The following is a 19,674-nucleotide window of genomic DNA, read 5'->3' as shown; positions in this document are numbered from 1 at the left end:
CTGGTTTGACCCACAGAAACAGTTGATCTGAACTAGGGCGAGCTCTTGGACCCCAGATTGATGGCTGAATGGAAAACATGGGGGTGATCTAGACCCCCTGAATGTGGGTGCCAGTAAGGAGGCCTAGGTAATCTATGGAGCCTTGGGTAGTATTTATCCCTGGCGTACAAACAGACTTTTAGTGCCCATGTCACAGTTTGGGAGGCTCTCCCATCCAGGACTCTTGTGGTAGGGCCTAGGCCATGCCCTGGATGAAGTGACAGTTACCAGAGATCCACCATGGAGTGCCTCATCCTCCTTGGGATTTGGAGTGGAGTTTGGGTGGGGGACTGGGAGACCTTGTGGGGAGGGCAAGGGAGGAGAGGAGGGAGAAGGAGCTGGGATTGACATGTGAAACAAGATTTTTTTCTAACCTAAATAGAAATATAACTTAGAAAAATTAAAAAATATTGAAATATATAAAAAGAGGCCTTGCAAAATAAAATCCATTAGGATTTCTTAAGGAAGGGCATAACAGTTTTTGGTGAATATTGGAAGTTTCTTTCCATTCAAACTATACCGACAGTTGAGGAACCAACATAGGACCAAACCATGTCCCCTGAACATAGGTGTCTATGGGGCCTCTGGCAGTGGACCATTATGTATCCCTAGCACACAGAGTTCAGTAGCTCATTCCCCGTGGAGGGATACTCTCTTATCCTAGATTCATGGGGAGGGCCTAAGACCTGCCAAAAATGTCATGATTGATTTCATTGTTCCCTCATGGAATACCTCACCCTCCCTGGGAAGTAGATGGCAGCTGGGATGGGGAATTGGTGGGAGGCATGTGAAGATGGGAGGGAGAGGGAACTGGGATTGATATGTAAAATAAAATTACTTCTAATATCAATAAAATTTATTTTAAATAATATACAGGAGAGAAAACAGATTTTCAAAATCAATCTAGAAAAGAACTCTGATAATTATTCCATCAGAAATTTTCAAAAGATAAGAAAATAAAGTGTTGTAAGTGTCCTACTAATAGTTCCTCGTCTATGCTAGGACATGTTCCTCATTGCGGGTCTCAGATGGAACCACTGAAGTCATATGGACAGGAAGAAACTCCAGAAGTTCTAAACCATTATCACCAGAGCCTACTACACATTATGATCTCAATCAAGGAACCTCTTCTTTCCTTCCAGACAGGAAGACCAGAGTTCCTTGATGCCACAAAACACTGCCTACTGAGAGTATTTTATTCTATTTTCTATTCTAATTGTTTCTTTATTTGAGTTTTACAGTGAAGACCAGGCTGATGTTAGAACTCATGACACTCTTGTTTTTGGAAGAGTTACAGCATCATGCTTCATATTGTTTATACATAATACATAATAGTTTAAAACAATAAAAATATGTCATGTTTATAATTGACATTGGACAATGTATTTCCAAAGTACTGTGTGTTGTTCCCGTGCATTTATAGGCAATGTTTAAATCAGAATAAGTATATCCTACTCAGATTTTAATTCTTTGTGGTAAAAATATTCACATTCTTTCCTGATAGCTCATTTGAATATATAGTATATTATAATTATCTGTGGTGACCCAACTGTTCAAAATAATAGTAAATTTATGTCTCTTATTATAACACAGTACCCATTGACGAATATTTGCCCTTCCTACCTCCTAGTAGTGTTCAGGGCTCTGGGAGCAACTATTCTACGGTCAAATTCTAAGAATTGTTTTTATTACACATATGAGTCAGAACACTGGGTACTTTAGATTCTGACTGTCTTGTTCCTGGTTCATGATGACATACTGTGGAAGTTAGAGAACAGGGTTTGGTTTATTTTTATTTCCTAATTTTCTAGATTACATACTACAAATCTGGAGTTGAATAAATCACTGTGAGTTCGAGACCAGCCTGGTCTACCGAGTGAGTTCCAGGACAGCCTCCAAAGCCACAGGGAAACCCTGTCTCGAAAAAACAAAAAAAAAGTGTTTAAAATGAAACAGTGAATTTAGAAATGTGAATAGCCCAAGGGATAGACGTTGGGATATCTTTTGGGGGGTAGGGGAGAACATTGAGGATTGAATAAAGCTTCAAGCAGACATGCTGGAGCAGGATCATTGACTGGAATTTGGCAGCTTATTGTGCATAAAATGTAGTGCCTAGCTGCTGGAACCTGTGCTATAACCACCTGCTAAAATTCCTTGCAGTTAGCTAGCTATTGATAATGAAATTTCAAACAAGGGACATTGTTCTTCCAGGTTTACTCAAGCAATTTAGCATTCGAGATGATCCCATCCATTTCTCTTTCCACCAACAGGATTTGATTTTCAGATGTTTATGTCAGGTGAGTCACTGAGATTTTCACGAATTAAATCACTCTCCCCTCTACTTACTACCATTAACAAACACATTGAATTGATGTGTGTATTTTGCTAGCTTGTTAAAAATGTAGCTATTTTTTCTAGTATATTATAATCATTGTATTTCATTAATTTTCCCACCACTGACTTTGACCAATATGGAAGTAGAACTCTGTAAGTAAATGTATTGAGTTCTTAAAACTTTGATTCTTTTGACATATTTCTAGAAGATAATATCCATTTCAATGATCAAAATTATCAGGCATAATGTGAATCCTTTGAAATGCTGATGGGTGTAGGTGAGAATAAAACACACAGAGAAAAGAAACTTACAAAAGGAGAGAAATAGCCTCTGTAATTGATTCTATGTTTAAGTTGACAGCCAATAGAACATATTTACTGTCGCAGAAGCATAAAACATAAACTTTGTGACTTTACTAGAGTTTTCATTTTAGGAGATCACACATGGATGGTGAAAGGGCCAGGGTATGATGAAGTAAGTAACCAACCATATGCTTCATGCCTGGCCACACGGGAGCATAAAACATATGGCACTTGTTTTTACAAACATGATTTGAGGATGCATGGAGAACACTTTTCTTCCAGGAGGTCTAGCTTGCATGGTTCTGTCAGGTGCGCACTGACTGTAGTAATAACATATTTCATTGGTGAGAATGTATTAGAGAGAAAATCAGCCCTAAGCCAGTGTTTTTAGCTTATTTTTATCTGCAGTTAATAAATGCAGCTTAACTTCATCATTCCTTAACCAATTCTCTAGATCCTTTCTATTGTTGTTTCAAATGAAGCTGACACTGTTGGAGAATGATTTATATGAAATGATATGAAGATATTATAATGTGTTGGAGAGATGGCTCAGCAATGGAGTGAACGTAGTGCTCTTGCAGAGGATCTGGGTTGTGTTCCCAGCACCAACAGAGTGACTCTGTACCATTTGCGATTACACTTCCAGTGGATATGATGTTCTGTTTCAGGGTTACCATTACGAGTCATGTGTGTGGTCATCATACATACATGTATAATAGAAAGCAGTCACACACTAAATTAAATGTTAAAAATTAAAATAAATGTTTTCTAAATAAAACTCAAGAACACTGGTTTTATCAGCAATCTTAGTTTCCACCTTTATGCATTTTCTCACATATCTGTTATATATTTTAAGTCTTATTATCATATTAAAATTTGGAATCATAGTACCTTGTCACTTTTGTTAAATGAAAAGTATACAAGTTTTTGAGTGGCATACATCCACTCAAGAATTTCCCTTCTAATTCTCCTAAAATTGATATGTTCTAAGCCTGGTTATTGAAGAAGTTTGCTATGGATCTCTGGAGATGTAAAATTTAGAAAGTGGAACTATAGAAAACTAAAGGCAATGCCTTGTTGACCAATGCGAGTGTTGCATTTTCTTCAGTAGAAACAGAAGTGTGTCTTCAATGTTCCCCAAATAAACATTGTTCAAAGTACTCTTTCAAATACTAATGGACATTCATGGTTGCTCGCTAAAGGACTAACATGATTAAAAAATAAACACCTTTAATGGTTTAACTTTGCAGCATATCAAAACATTAAATTATTTGTTTCCCACTCAGTTATTCTATAAATAGAATGTAACCACTTGGTCACAGTCATAGTTCTACTTGTAGAAGGCTTATTTATATACTCAAAGGATGAAGCTTTAAGAATGTATTTTTGTTTATTATCCTTGCATCTGTGGCTTTAGTAACTCTGGCTCAGATAAAGTGACATTCTTTACCTGCAGGAGGCACAATTCATATTCATTCTTGTCCACTGTGCTATTCAACCTCCTTGGCCAAGGTCTCTTTGCATCGTTTAAAGTGAAGAAAAATAAATGAAGATAGGTCACTCCTGTATCTTCAGCTTTAGGATGTCATGTTGTTGCCATAAATTTATTTCAGGGTAGAAACTGATTTCATTACCAGGTTCCTGTTTTCTAACCTGTTTTATTTATTTATTTATTCATTTACTTATTTAAATTAGAAACAAGCTAGCTTCATATGTCAATCCCAGCTCCCTCTCACTCCTCTCCTCCCCCACACCCCTAATCCGTCCAAGCCCCCACCTGATCCAAACTCCACTCTCCAGGGAGGGTGAGGTCCTTCATGGAGGATCTCCAAAATCTGTCATATGGTGCTGGGGCAGGGGCTACGCTCTCCCCTATGTGTTCAGGCTGAGAAAGCATCCCTCCATGTGGTATGGGTTCCCTAAGTCCATTTTTTATTACCAGGTTCTTTTCAACACATGTTTAACTCCTGTAATGAACCAACATTCCAGCTTAAACTATACATAAAACAATCTTTTGTTAAGATTGGATTTTTTCCAGAGATGGAATGATATATTGAAAAATTATTGAAATAAATTTAAATACTCTGTTCAGAGTCTTGTTTTATACTACATGTTTACATTCATTTTGTCTGTTCTTCCCACTGTTTCTGGGTTATGATAATTTTGTCTTTTTGAAAGTTGGGTTTTATTTAGAGTCTAAACATTTATACTAACCCTTAAGGTTATGGTAGGTATTCTTATTGATTTATGTTGTTATTGATAAAATTATATATATATATTATATATAATAATACACATATGCATTACATATAGTATATGTATATATACACATAACATATGTATGTATAATAAAATGCTAAAAGAACAGAATGACATTGTAGAAATTATTTTTGCTGAGTTACTGCTATACAATGAATTAAAAGACAAACTGTTGGCCTTTGATTTTCTTGGTCTGTACATCTGGATAGCTTATTTCACTAGATAATATTGACTTGCAGTGATTGTATAAAGCCCACTTCAAATGTTAATTTTGCTGATGGATTCTTTTCCTTATTATTAAAGCAGATAAACATAACATAAAAATTTCCCATTTCCATCTAATACATGCAACAATGTATAAGGATTGCATTGCAAATCCTCCTCATTCAGATAGTATATAAAAATGCACAGATATTTGCAGAGTGGGACACGAGTTTCAGGAGGTCAGAGTGGTACAGCACAAAAAAATAATCAACAAATAAAGAATCATTTAAATGAAAGGTCTTTAGCTTTTTACAACATGAGTCAATATTGCTTACTCTTTATTTTTATATAGATATTTATCATATAGTTTCAATAATTTTTTATTATTCAAAAATGTGATTTAATTGGGATCCTATTTTGATATAACTTAGTATGAAATTTGAAATTTTGAATGTATAATTGTTTAAGTTACAACACTTGAACATCTATTGTCCTGTTTTTAAAACAACTAAATTTAGGCGGTAATATTCCATATTTAAATAAATGAGACAGTTCTCACATTTTGTCTTTTGATATAGGAAAGCATCACCAATGAAAACATCCATTTAAATTTAGAGGATCTTGTTCTAACACGATAAAATCTTATCTTCTACAAGACACAATAAATTCACCTTGTTAACTTTCTTAGGACCAGCAGTAAAATTGAATATGGTTCTATTTTCTCAACAGAAAATTAAGGGCAAAGAGGCCTTTTGTTTTCCTGCTAGATGTTGAGTGAACACTATGATATATCCAGAAATTGCATTAAAATTTACATAATGCATAAATATGAATGTAACTTCAAAGCCATAGACCACAAGATTTTAGACTCTCTGTTACACAGATTTCCTGGAGAAAATCGTGCAAGACAGAAAAATTGCAATAAGGAAAAAGTATTTGGATCATGTTTGGAAGTAATTAAGTAGGCACAATTGGCAGAGATGGACAACTTTCAAGTATTATTTACTACAGTTATTTGGGATATGCAATTTGCAATTCATTTTCACAGACAATGCCACAAATGCCATATATGATAGTTTTTACTTTAAAAGCAAGATGATGAGACCTTTTCTTGCCCTCTTTTGGGATCACCTGGCCTGGGGTCTGCAGGCAGGTGGACTCATTCATTCAGACCAAGAAATCCAGAGTCTGTGGACATGCCTGTGCTCGTCAGGGGAGAGGTGAAATTGGGCCCCTGTTTCAGGCCTGACTTCTGCTTGCCCACTTTGGGATCTCCTGGCTAGGGGACTGTGGGAAGGTAAACTTGCCCCAGGCAGATCAAACTATCATATTCTGCTGAAATCCTTCTGCCAATCCCACCTCCACCCACCAGGAGAGGGAATGTCTCAGACCTACCTGTTCCCATACTGAGACCCATCAGAGTATTAGACCTGCTTACATCCACCAGAAGAAACCATGGAGAGGAGAGGAATAGACTTGACCATAAGAGGAAGAGACACCACCAGCACCCACTGGAAGAAGGGATGAGAAGATGAGAATACAGAAATGAATTCAACAACAGAAAAAATTAGTAAGACAACACCAGAGTCTAGGCAATCTATATCAGCAACACCTAAATATCCCAACAAAGGTGAAGCAGAAGAAAACTACTTTAAAATAACTTCATGAAAATGATAGAGACCCTGAGAGAGGAAATAAGAAAATCCTTTGAAGAAATGGAAGAATAAACCAACAAAAAATATGAAGAAATAGACATGAGCATGGTAGCACATGCCTTTAATAGCAGCACTTGAGAGTCAAAGGGAAGTGGATCTCTGTGAGTTCGAGACCAGTCTGATCTATAAGAGCTAGTTCCATGTCTATCGCCATTAACAAAACTTAAGTCCAAATGGATCAAAGAACTCAACATAAATCCAGCTACACTGAACCTCTTAGAAGAGAAAGTGTGAAGTACCGTTAAATGAATTGGTACAGGAGACTACTTCCTGAACAAAACACCAGTAGTACAAACACTGAGATCAACAATTAATAATTGGGAACTCCTGAAACTGAGAAATATAAAATGGCTGAAAGACTATTAAGAAAGTGTTCTGATTTGCATTTCCCCATTGTCTAGGGATGTTGAGTACTTTCTCAAGTGCCTCTCAGCCATTTTAGACTCCTCTATTGAGAATTCTCTATTTAGTTCTGCAGCCCACTTTTTAATTGGATCCTTTGGTGTTTTGGAGACTTGCTTCTTGAGTTCTTTGTAAATTTTGGAGATCAACCTTCAGTCAGATGTGGGGTTAGTGAATATTTTATCCCATTCTGTGGGCTGCCTTTTTGTCTTGCTGACTGTGTCCTTTGCCTTACAGAAGCTTCTCAGTTTCAAGAGGTCCCATTTATTAATTGTTGATCTCACTGTCTGGTTTTATGTTCAGGAAGCTGTGTCCTGTACCAATTTGTTCAAGGGTATCACCCACTTTCTCTTCTAAGAGATTCAGTGTGGCTGGATTTGTGCATGACGATAGACATGGATCTATCCGCATTCTTCTACATGCCAGCATCCAAAATATGCCAGCACCATTTGTTGAAGATGCTTTCTTTTTTCCATTGTATATTTTTAGCTTGTTTGTCGAAGATCAGATGTTCATATATGTATGGTTTAATATCAGGTTGTTCAATTCTATTCCATTTGTCTACCTGCTTATTTTTGAGCCAATACCAAACTGTTTTCACAACTACAGTTCTATAATAGAGTTTGAGGTTGGGGATGGTGATGCCTCCAGATGTTGCTTTGTTGAATAAGGTTGTTTTTCCTATCCTGGGTCTTTTGTTTTTCCATGCAAAATTGATTATTGTTTTTTCAAGGTCTGTGAAGAATTTTGCTGGTATTTAATTGGTGATTGCATTGAATCTGTAGATTGCTTTTGGCAGGATTGCCATTTTTACTGCATTGATCCTACCTATCCAAGAGCATGGGGGATCTTCCCATTTTCTGAGGGTTTCTTTAATTTCTTTCTTTAAAGACTCAAAGTTCTTGCAATACAGGTCTTTCACTTGTTTGGTTAGTGTTACCCCAAGGTATCTTATATTTTAAGTGGCAATTGTAAAGGGTGATGTTTCTCTGATTTCTTGCTCAGCACTTTTATCATCTGTATATAGTAGGCCTACTGATTTTCTTGAGTTGATCTTGTAGCCAGAAACTTTGTTGAAGGTGTTAATCAGCTGTGATAGTTCCCTGATAGAGTTCTTTGGGTCACTTATGTAAACTATCATATCATCTGCAAATAGTGAAAATTTGACCTCTTCCGTTCCAATTTGTATCCCCTTGATCTCCTTTTGTTGTCTCATGGCTCTGGCTAGAACTTCAAGTACAATATTGAAAAGGTATGGAGAGAGTGGACCTTGTCTGGGAAACGCAAATCAAAACAACTCTGAGATACCATCTCACTCCTGTCAGAATGGCTAAAATCAAAAACACCAATGACCATTTACGCTGGAGAGGTTGTGGTGAAAGGGGAACAGTCCTCCACTGCTGGTGGGAGTGCCAACTTGTACAGCCATTTTGGAAATCCGTATGGAAATTCCTCAGAAAAATGGGAATAAACCTACCACAAGACCCAGCATCTCCACTCTTAAGGATATATCCAAAAGATGCCCATTCATACATCAAGGATGTCTGTTCTACTACGTTCATAGCAGCATTATTTGTAATAGCAGAACTTGGAAGCAACTTAGATGCCCCTCATCCGAGGAGTGGATAGAGAATATGTGGTACATTTACACAATGGAGTACTAATCAGCAGGAAAAAAACAATGGGATCCCGAAATTTGCGGGCAAATGGATGGCACTAGAAGAAACCATCCTGATCAAGGTAACCCAGTCACAAGAGAGAAGCATGGCATGTACTCTCTCATATATGGATTTTAGACATAGATGTGGGGAGTCCCAGCCTACAATATCATGGCTAGAGAGTCTGGGAAACAGAACCTTCATTCAGTGGCTGATTGAAGAAGAGGCAGATTCCCACAGCTAAGAACTGAGCTGAACTTAAGAAATCCAGTGATTGAGAGGAAGGTTTGATGAGCAAAGCCCTTAAGACTGGTCTGGTTTAACCCCCAGAAACAGCTGAACTGACAAGGGAATCCAGCATGGGACTGATCAAGACCTCCCTGAATGTGGGTGTCAGTGAGGCGGCCTAGGTAATCTATTGAGCCTTGGGTAGTAGATCAGTATTTATCCTGGATATACAAATGGACTTTGGGCTACCATCCAACAATGAGAGATGCACTCTCACCCTGAAATCTTGGGGGAGGGTCTAGGGCCTGCCCTGAATGAAATGACAGATTATGTTCACCTCCATGGAGGGCCTCGTCCTCCCTGTGGAAATGAGGGGATATTGGGGGGTTGGTGAGAGGGTACGGGAAGAGGGGAGGGAAAAGGGAGAGGGAACTGGAATTGACATGTTTCTAATTTAAATTTAAATTTAAAAATAAAATATAAAAAAGAAAGTGTTCAACATCCTTAGCCATTATGGAAATGCAAATCAAAACAACTCTGTCAGAATGGCTAAAATAAAAAACACCAATGACATTTTATTCTGGAGAAGATGTGGAGAGTGGTGAACACTCCTCCACTGCTGGTGGGAGTGTAAACTCATATAGCCCCTATCGAAATTAGTATGGAGGTTCCTCAGGAAAGTGGGAATCAGTCTACCACAAGATCCAGTAATTCCACTCTTAGGCATATACCCAAAAGATGTACATTCAACAAGGACATCTGGTCAAATATGTTCCTGGTAGCATTCTTGTAATAGCCAGAACCTAGAAGCAATCTATATTCCCCTCAACTGGAAAATGGATAAAGAAACTGTGGTATATTTACATAGTGGAGCACTACTTAGTGGAAAAAACAATGGAATCTTGAAATTTGCAGGCAAATGAATGGAGCTAAAGAAACATTACTGAGCTAGGTAACCCATTCCCAAAAAGAAAAACATGGTATGTTCTCATTCATGTATGGATTTTAGACATGCAGCAAAGGATTATGAGCCTACAATTCACACCGTCAGAGAAACTAGGAAGAAAGAAGTATGTTAAAAGAGACATACATGGTCCCCCAGAGAAGGGGAAATGGACAAGGTCTCCTGAGCATTGGGGAATGGGAGATGGAGTTAGGAGAAAGAGAAGGGGAGAAGAGTAGGAGATATGAGGACATGAGTGAGCATGAAGATTGAATCAGGGGAAGAATAGAGAAGCCCAAGAAAATAGATATCATAATACAGGGAGCCATTATATGTTTAAGGAGAAATCTGGCACTAGGGAAATGTCCAGAGATCTACAAGGATGACTCCCACTAACAATCTAAGCAATAGTGGAGAGTACCTTAAATGCCCTTCCATGATAATGTGATTGTTGACTACCTTATTTGCCATCCTAGAGCCTTCATCCAGTAGCTGATGGAAGCAGAAGCAGAGACCCACAGCTAAACCTTACACTGAACTCCTGGAGGGAGGAATGATGAGCAATGGGGTGAATACCAGCCTGAAGAAACCCACAGGAATAGGTGACCTAAACTAGGGGGAGCTCATGGGCCCCAGAATGACAGCTGGGAAACCAGCATAGGACCCACTGAGACCCCCGGAACTTGGGTGTCAGTTAGGAGATCTGCGCAATCTATGGGATCTTGGGTAGTGGATCAGTATTCATCACTAGTATAGAAATGGACTTTGGGAGCCCATTCTACATAGAGGGATACTTTCTTAGCCTAGACACATGGAGGAGAGCCTAGGCCCTGATCCAAATGATAAGTCAGACTTTGAAGACTCCCTATGGAAGACTTCACCCTCCCTGGGGAGCAGAAAGGTGATGGGATGGGGCTTTGATGGGGGGCAGGTGAGGTTTGGAGGAAGAGGGAAATGGGATTGACATGTAAAACAAGCTTGTTTCTAACTTAAATTAAAGGGGACAATGAAAAAAGCAAGTTGATGTGAGGGGATACTTTACATGTTTATGAAACCCTGAAACTTTTTTTGCTAAATTCTAATTGAAATGAAGAGAGTAATGTGCAAAGTTGATTTCTCTTACACGATGTGTCCTCTTGTTTGATCTCAAACTTTTAGGGTCATCTCCCCCTTATGAGGCCCTGTTTTTGCCATGGCATGAATCTTTCATGTCCTTCTCTACTTAAAGTTTCATTATTACATAAGCAATTCATAGTTCACAACTTCTAAATAAATTTCTTTTATTATCTACCAATCAATGATATGCCTAAATGAGTGTGGATGTCACATCAAATAGGAAAGTATAAGAGAAAATAACACTTAGAAAAGTGCATTCCAGGAAGGCAATGCTGCTTGCTTCGTCTCCAGGGGTTTATTTAATAAATCCAATTCCCCAATCCTTTTTTTTTTCCTCTTTGGATTTTATTGCATTCAACAACTTCTTTCAAGAGACAAAGCCAGTGGCTGGTGCTTCGCCCATAAAATGAAAATACACTCTTTATCTGGAAGATTTACTTGTATTTATGTGTGCACAATTGACCGATCACTGAATTTGATTTGGAAGATGAGAACATATGTTTTTTTATTTAAAAAAAGATAAATAATTAAATGGAATTACTTAGTAATTTTGATGAGAAGCAATGTTTTGCACATTTTATTTGTTTAGGTGTTTGTATTTATGTTTATCTCTCTCTTTCTCTCTCTCTGTGTGTGTGTGTGTGTGTGTGTGTGCATGTACATTAGAGGACAACTTGAAGTAGTCATCTCTCTTCTACCTCATGCACATTCTTGGTAGTAAATTCAAATCTTATATCTTGGTCATTTTTTGTTATTCTTTAAACATTTATTTATTATGTATGCAGTGTCTTGTTGACGTATATATCTGCACACCAGAAGAAGGCATCAGATCTCATTATAGATGGTTTGTGAGCCACCATGTCGGTGCTGGGAATTGAACTCAGGACCTCTGGGAAAGCAGTCACTTCTTTTAACCTCCTTGCCATCTCTCCAGCCCCTTTTGTTCTGTTTTGCAATCATACCAAATGTGTTGTACAGAGTCGGGCACACAGTAAGTGTTCAATAAATAGTCATTGAATGAAAATTGTCAGGGCAATTGTTTTTCTTACATGACAGTCTACAGGTAACCTGTGTTTCTTGAGTCTCATCCAGTAAAAGATTCAACGTGTGCTCATGATGTTATTTTAAATATAAACTGCTGTTTCCTGTTTGCTCAGATGTTTGTGCCTTTGATTTACTCAGTGCTTCCAGTCTGCTTATGTAATTCAACTGAGGCCTATACTTGGAAATAACCTGGAGTTCACAGTATTCAATAAGTAGCAGATCAATGTGAAGAATTTTCAAAGTTTTTATTATTATTATTATTATTGAAGCATCTTAATAATTGTCTCTGGAAATGATGTTAACTTCTCATCTCATCCCACTTTTGACCTAAGTATGTTTGTCTTATATTTTCCTCCAAGTACCCATTACCCTGAGATGGACCAGACTACCTAGCTCTGTGACAGGAGTGTAAAGAACAGCAGGACAGCCCAAGAGTAAAAGCAACATGTCCTTGAGAACAGCTAGGAGGTAAACTATCCCAACAGGAGTTCCTGTTGCTTATAGCTTGATGTGAACATGGGAAGGTGAAGCCTCAAGTTCATCTACTATAATTGACCTTTGAATGCTCAGGCATAGAAAAAACTCAACTGGAAACATGAGTTTGAACGAGCCTTCCTCAGTCCCTTTCTTGTGGACTTTGTGTGTCATTGATACTGATACATCGTTCTGCTGCTATTTGTTCTTTCACTTGTAAACTTCACCTGAGGGATAATTCTTGTTTACCAAGGACGTCCATATGTGGGTTCAATCCAGCTAGGTACCTTAAAAGGGCTTCTGCAGTTGATTATACACTGAAATTTTGACCACATCATTAATATCTTCTTTTGTAATCTCTATCCCTTGCTGGTTATTCATTTAGTTTTGCTTGCTATAAGAGTAATTCACTCATTCATATAAAAAGAGTAGCACAGATCATACTAAGCACAGGGCAAAGGTCAATTTATATCTATCATGCAAATTTAGGCACAAAGCAGGATGACCATTTGGCAATAGGCCCCTTCATGGTAAGTAGTACTGCATACATTTATACTAACAATTTTCAGTTGCTATGGTAGAAGCTTTGCCTACGGTGTCCAGTTTTTTTTTTTGAAATGCTGACTATTTTAATGTCGTTTAGTAGTGTACACTTGATCAGGTAATGGATAGTCAGTATACAACTCTGAATGAATTCCATGCCCATTCTACTGCTTTGTTGTGATCTACATATTTTATTAGGGAAAATATTGCATTCTGAAGTGTTTCTGTGGAATTATATTGACTACTTCTACCAGGCAACCAACATCGGGAATACTAATTATTATTAAACACTTGGTCACTCTAAGGATATCTCCATTCTTCTTGTGTACACACATTTCTGATACCACCTTTTCTGCTAGCAGTGTGGTTGACACTGCACCACAAATGGGAGAGTGCAAACAACAGGAAATTGCCTTCTCACCCTTGTGACATCACATGTCCTGTTTAGATTACCTTGAGAGTATGTTCCTCCTGGGAGAAATGATTGAGCATCGATTCTCTGCCCATCTCCCAGCTTCTCACGGTTGGCTGGAAATCACTGTTTAGCTCTTCCTTCAAGCAAATCAACTGTTTCTCTACCGCCTCACAATGTTGGTATTGCTCTTGAGGAAAATGTTCATTTTATCACATTTTTGTGCTCATTAAGGCAACAAATAATACTAAAGATGGTAGTGTTCCCTAAAATACCAACTTCTTATATCTGCCATTAGTCCATTTCAAAATAAATACACATTTCGAGATAGTAGTTGTTGGTATTGTGTAATTGTATGATTAGTATTTAATTAAAATTATAACTGGGAGACCCCTGACAAGGTGAACTTTGGCTACTAGTCATTTTATTTCTGGTGTCTTCATTACAAATGGTTGTTAAATGATAATTAGCTAAATATTGAATTTTTGTATCTCAAAGCCTAGCCTTTCTTTCTAAATTTTACATTTCACTAATATTCAGAAGTACCTTTGTAACAATGTAACATATGCTTTCCATTATATGACAGTTGAAAGGACATGGAATAAACAAGCTTTATTGTATTAGTATATTTTCATTATTAGCATATCCTTTAGTTTTCCAAAATTAAAATTAAAATATGTTTGTATTTCTCCTATAATCCAACTTCTCATCTTCATTTACTTTTAATTTCTTTTCCAGCCATCCTCTTTTCCTTTACAATGACTGACAAGTAAATATAATAATCAAATAGTGTGTTATAAATTTCCTCTCTCTCTCTCTAGTCTTGGCATTGGTCTGTCTGTCTCTAATCTCTCTCTCTCTCTCTCTCTCTCTCTCTCTCTCTCTCTCTCTCTCTCTCTCTCTCTCATAATCAGGTGCCTTGGCAACTCTCTTTCTGGAACAGACACCTATAAGACACATGAATGTAGTGCTAGGTACTGCTGATTCTGGCAGCTGCAAGATAAATTTATGATCTTAGTTGTTGTCTCTGTTAATGGCCCTTGGCATTTAAGCCAGCAAACGCTATGTGGTATGAAGCTTCCTAAATAGATGCAAATACATAAGCATCAAAAGTTGCTTATGTTGTGTAACTGAAGAGTCTGTCTACCCTTCTGGGACCCCTTTTGTTGAGATCAGCCTTCAACACTTCATATTACATAAACACACATTTTTCTCAGACTGTGCACTGCACTATTCGACTCTATTTAGAAACACTTTACTACACTATTTTGAGGTGAAAAGTGAATGCAGGCCCTGCGGGGACCCAGAAACCGAATCATCTGTCAGGCACCACCTGAAGCACAAACTGCTAAGTTACTTGTTACTGGAGACAGAAAGGGAATCACCCTATAAGTTTACTTGTAAAAATTAGAACTGTGGGCATACGGATATATTAATCATAAAAAGGGAAACCAGGTCCCAAAATGCATTGGACATGCCATGTAAGAACAGAGAACACTTCAAAAGCATGCCTCCATCCTAACCTATCATCTGCTATTTGATATCTGAATCATGTATCTTCAGGCAGAGGAGTCCAGACTATCCCTGGGTTATTTTCTTGGCTTAGTACCCTACTGTTGACAATGCTTCCTTGCCTACCTGCCAGTCCTTCTGTTATAATCCCTGGGCTGGATGCTTCCATATCTACTCTCATATCTTGGTTCGGCCTCGCAGGTAACTTCTAAACTCTGAAGATTTACTCCCAAACTCTTAATGCAGCGCCTCCAACATTTCCCTCGTGGTATGGCTATGATTCATGAGATAATCAATACAGATGCTTCCCTACTCATTTCCAGAATCATGCGAACACTGTTGCAGCTTTAAAAGCATGTCCTTATTCTATAAACCACGTATGAATGGCCATAGATATATAGATAATTTATTGATATGTGATATCATAGTTAGTATTAGTAATTAATATTATTAAATAAGAACTTGTATTTGTTTGGCTGAACAAGATTTTATGACAAATTATTGCCATTAAACCCACTAAACGTTATGAAATGACACAAACATACTCAACTATGTTTCTGGCATGGTTCTCCCGACAAAGCCCCTTCTATTTCTGCTAGTACAACTATTTTGACTTTGAAAGGAAGGTCTTCTCTCACGGCAACGGTCCCATGGTGGTTGCCTGTGACCAAGATTCTATAGCTCTCCTAGTTATTTATTCCCATCGAGGTGTGGTCATGGGGTTCCACCACCAGAAGCTTCATTTTCCCATGAAAGCAAACTTGTCACAAATTCCTTTCCATGAAGCTGTGCTCTATTTCTTTATAATTTTCAATTATTTTTGATATTTTATTATAATTACATTTTTTCTCCTTTTTTTGCACTTCCAACACCTCCCATATACTCCTCCTTGATGTCTTTCCTATTTATATCTTTTCTTTCATTAATTGATCTTTAAGCATATATGTATATACATATATATATATACATACATACATACATATATATCCTGCTCTGTAAGTATAATTTTCCTTGCATGTATGTTTCCAGAGATGACAATTGGTACTGGATAGTGAATAGATGTCTTCCCTAAGGTAGACTATTTCGTTTGTTCTCACTATTCCTTAGTTGTCTATTGTATTTTGTTCATTTGTATGACACGGTAAACACTGATCTACTACCCAAGGCCCCAGAGATTTCAAAGGCCTCCTCACTGATACCACATTCAGGGGGTCTGGATCAATCCCATGCTGGCCTCTCAGCAATCAGTCTGGTGTCCTAGAGCTCCTCCTTGTCAGGTCAGCTGTCTCTGTGGGTTTCACCAGCATGGTCTTGACCTCTTTGCTCATCACTCTTCACTGATGGAAGCAGAGGCAGATATCCACAGCTAAACAATGAACTGAATTCCTGGGAGTGTTTTTAAGGATGTTTTCAGAAGTATTACCAGAAGAGAAGGGACAACCCAACCTGTGTGTGATCAGCACCCTCCATTGGACTAGGACTCTCTCTCTCTCTCTCTCTCTCTCTCTCTCTCTCTCTCTCTCTCTCTCTCTCTCTCTCTCTCTCTCGGGTGTGTGAGGTTAATAAAATGGGCGCGGCCTCCTCACACTCTTGGGTTGCCTTTCCACTGTAGAAGACTGTGATCCTTCGGGCCCCCGAAACAAAATAAACTTACCCTTTCCTCAGTTGTTTGTCACACATTTTGTAATATCAACAAAATGTAATGATTACCTCATCTTTAATAGTGAAGAACAAAGAACAAATATTTCTAATTTTACAAAAAAGAAAGAGCAAGGAAAAAGGAGGGAAGAAGGGAATAAAGACTGAAAAATGTTCTTGAAGTTCACATTGACAATAACTAAGGACTCAGGGTTTTAGAAGTGAAATACGTTTTATGTTGGAATAAAAACCTCTTATCCCATGCTTATATCTTGAGTACCATACAATGTGTAATTATGCCACATTTTTGTATCTGCCCTTTACATGTCTGACCTCAAGTTAACAAACTGGCAATTGTTTGATAAGGTTAGTTAAAAGTGAAAACTGAGTTTTTATTCATATCATTTTTGAACGACGTGAAGAATTCTAATACACCAAAATCAATGTTCTGGTTGTTGGGATAATGAAAGGTTAGGCAGTAGTTTCCTTTCAAGTCTCCAGAACTTTGTAAATTTAAAACCCTGTTTTAGAAGTGCACCTAATGAGGTCAGCAGCCATCAAATATGGAAGAGAAGTGTCAGCAGAGGCTAAATCTGACAGTTTGCTCATTATTCACTGTCAAGACTAGCTTATGAACTTTTAATGACAATTCCTAATGAGAAATCCTAAAAAATGCAAATGAAATAATTAGAATAGATGAGAATGGTGTATGTGCCAGAATGATATATTCTACCCCTATGAGGTTAGAGTTTTATGAAATAACGTACATAAATTTAAATGTAACTCATTCTTACTAATGTCTATGACCTTTGGTGATCCTGTCTTTGCGTAATATGCGTACTTAAGTCCATGAGTTTGAGATGAGTCATTCAGACTCTTTTTTTTTCTGAGTAGAGTTACACTGTGAAGTCTAAGTTTTGAAATGCATAACTGAAGACAGGTGTTATTTATTAAATATGCTTATTTTGCAAAATTTCTGCTTCTTTTGAACTCTATATCACCCGGTGCTTACCCCTGCTGATTTTCTAATGTTCCAGGGTCACACCTGTTCTTAGGGAAGTGTGGGAGGGAGTGGGTTGCGATTTGAGAAAAACATCTGGGTGAACTTTGCTGTAAATGATTTTCAGCTGTCTCTCCATCTTTTCACCTTCTGCCCCTGTTCCTTCCCTGCTAGCTATGGCAGAACAACTACTACTGCCACTTGGGTTTGGATTCTTTTTTATAAACAATCTAGCAGCAAAGAGCTCTACTTGGATGCTGAGCAATATTTGCATTCATCAGAAACCTCGAAGATAGTATGTAAATATGAGGAGAGGATATTTTATAGAATCTTAATTAAAGTTGAAATAAGCATATATGTTAATAGGGAAAGGAACATGTAGATTTTATCCATAGTTTCTGAATCCATGCAAACTTCAGGAAGCTGTTATAATACCAGGACTTGTATTCATAAATGAGACTGTACCTGGTGATATACAGCACCTTACTTCAGTGTGTCAGTGACCAAATGATGTTACCATATGTTTGTACAGATACTAGCTTCCAGCGAATTCCCCCGAGTTTTATAAGCCCTAGGACTCCCAGAGCAAAGATTTATATAAATGCCCTCTAATCTCTATTACCTGTGACTAAGTCCCTGGAAGACCCATGAGATTCTCTACTGTTAAGCAACAGAGTTTCAGAAATGGATAAGAGAAATTAGAATGGCAAATTATTTAAGTTCAGGTAAACATATGCTGAAGGAGTCAAAACAGTTACCAGTTTTTATGCGGGTGATTGTGGAGTGCCTACTTAATTTTCCTGAAATATTTTAGTCTCCTCCGGCAATCTTTGAGGTTTATACTTATGCTACCTGAACTCCTTATTAAGACTGTGGCAGCAGGTGACTAGATCAGAAGAATAAAGGACTTCAGTGGGGCGAGAGGGAAGTGCCAGATGCAATAGAGTGAGAATATCTTCAAAATATGTATTGTGTATAACGTATATAACTGTCAAAACTGAAGAAAAATAATAGTGGGAGGTGTGATTAATGTAACTGTTTTCTTAACACTTATCTGACTCTTGCAAGTTGTTTTCTGACTTCTACATGCATATTGTGGAATTAGCCTCCCTCATTTCCCATATAAATCATTTCTTAGATCTGTAAAATGAGTGGTATGAAGGACAAAAGGATGGCTGGTCTTGCTACTAATCATTTGTCCAGTGAAAATAATATATTATGCACTGGGTTACAAATTAACTCTCTCAAAACACTCAAAAAACAGATGGAATAGACATTGTTATCTCCATTTTAAAATTGGATAAATCAAGGATCACCATATCTATAAAGGAGTCATTGCTAGACAAAATCTGTAGGGAAGATTCAAATAAAACTTTAATGACAAAGGTCTTGCTCTTAATATGCACAATCTTATATTCAACTCAAACTTTACTTATTTCTTAACTGCAGGTTATGGAAGTGTGCTTGCCATTATGTATCAAATATTCTTCATATTAATAAACTCCATCTCATAGTGTAATTAATACTTGCATTAGTTTTCTATTCCTGTTGTTAGCAAATTGATGTCAGTGGGAATATTCAACAAAAACTAAAGACTTATTGTGTGACTTTGAAAGTAAGGAATTCAAGACTGATTGTACTTGGGCAGTATGTAAAGGATAACAAGGGGTTGGCTTTTTTTCTGTTTACTTGTTATGTTTTCTTTGTTTTCCATCCTCTAGAAGGTGGATGCATTCCTTGCCTAAGGGTTTCTTCCTCCGCCTTGAAATCTGACAGCAATGGGTTATCTCATATCACCTCATAACTCTCATTCTTTCTGTACATAGGAACTTCTGTGAGTAGGTGGAAGC

This window comes from Mesocricetus auratus, unplaced genomic scaffold (assembly GCF_017639785.1).
Source record: "Mesocricetus auratus isolate SY011 unplaced genomic scaffold, BCM_Maur_2.0 Super-Scaffold_2245, whole genome shotgun sequence".
NCBI classification, from domain to species: Eukaryota; Metazoa; Chordata; class Mammalia; order Rodentia; family Cricetidae; genus Mesocricetus; species Mesocricetus auratus.
Note: the sequence above shows the minus strand (reverse complement) of the source record.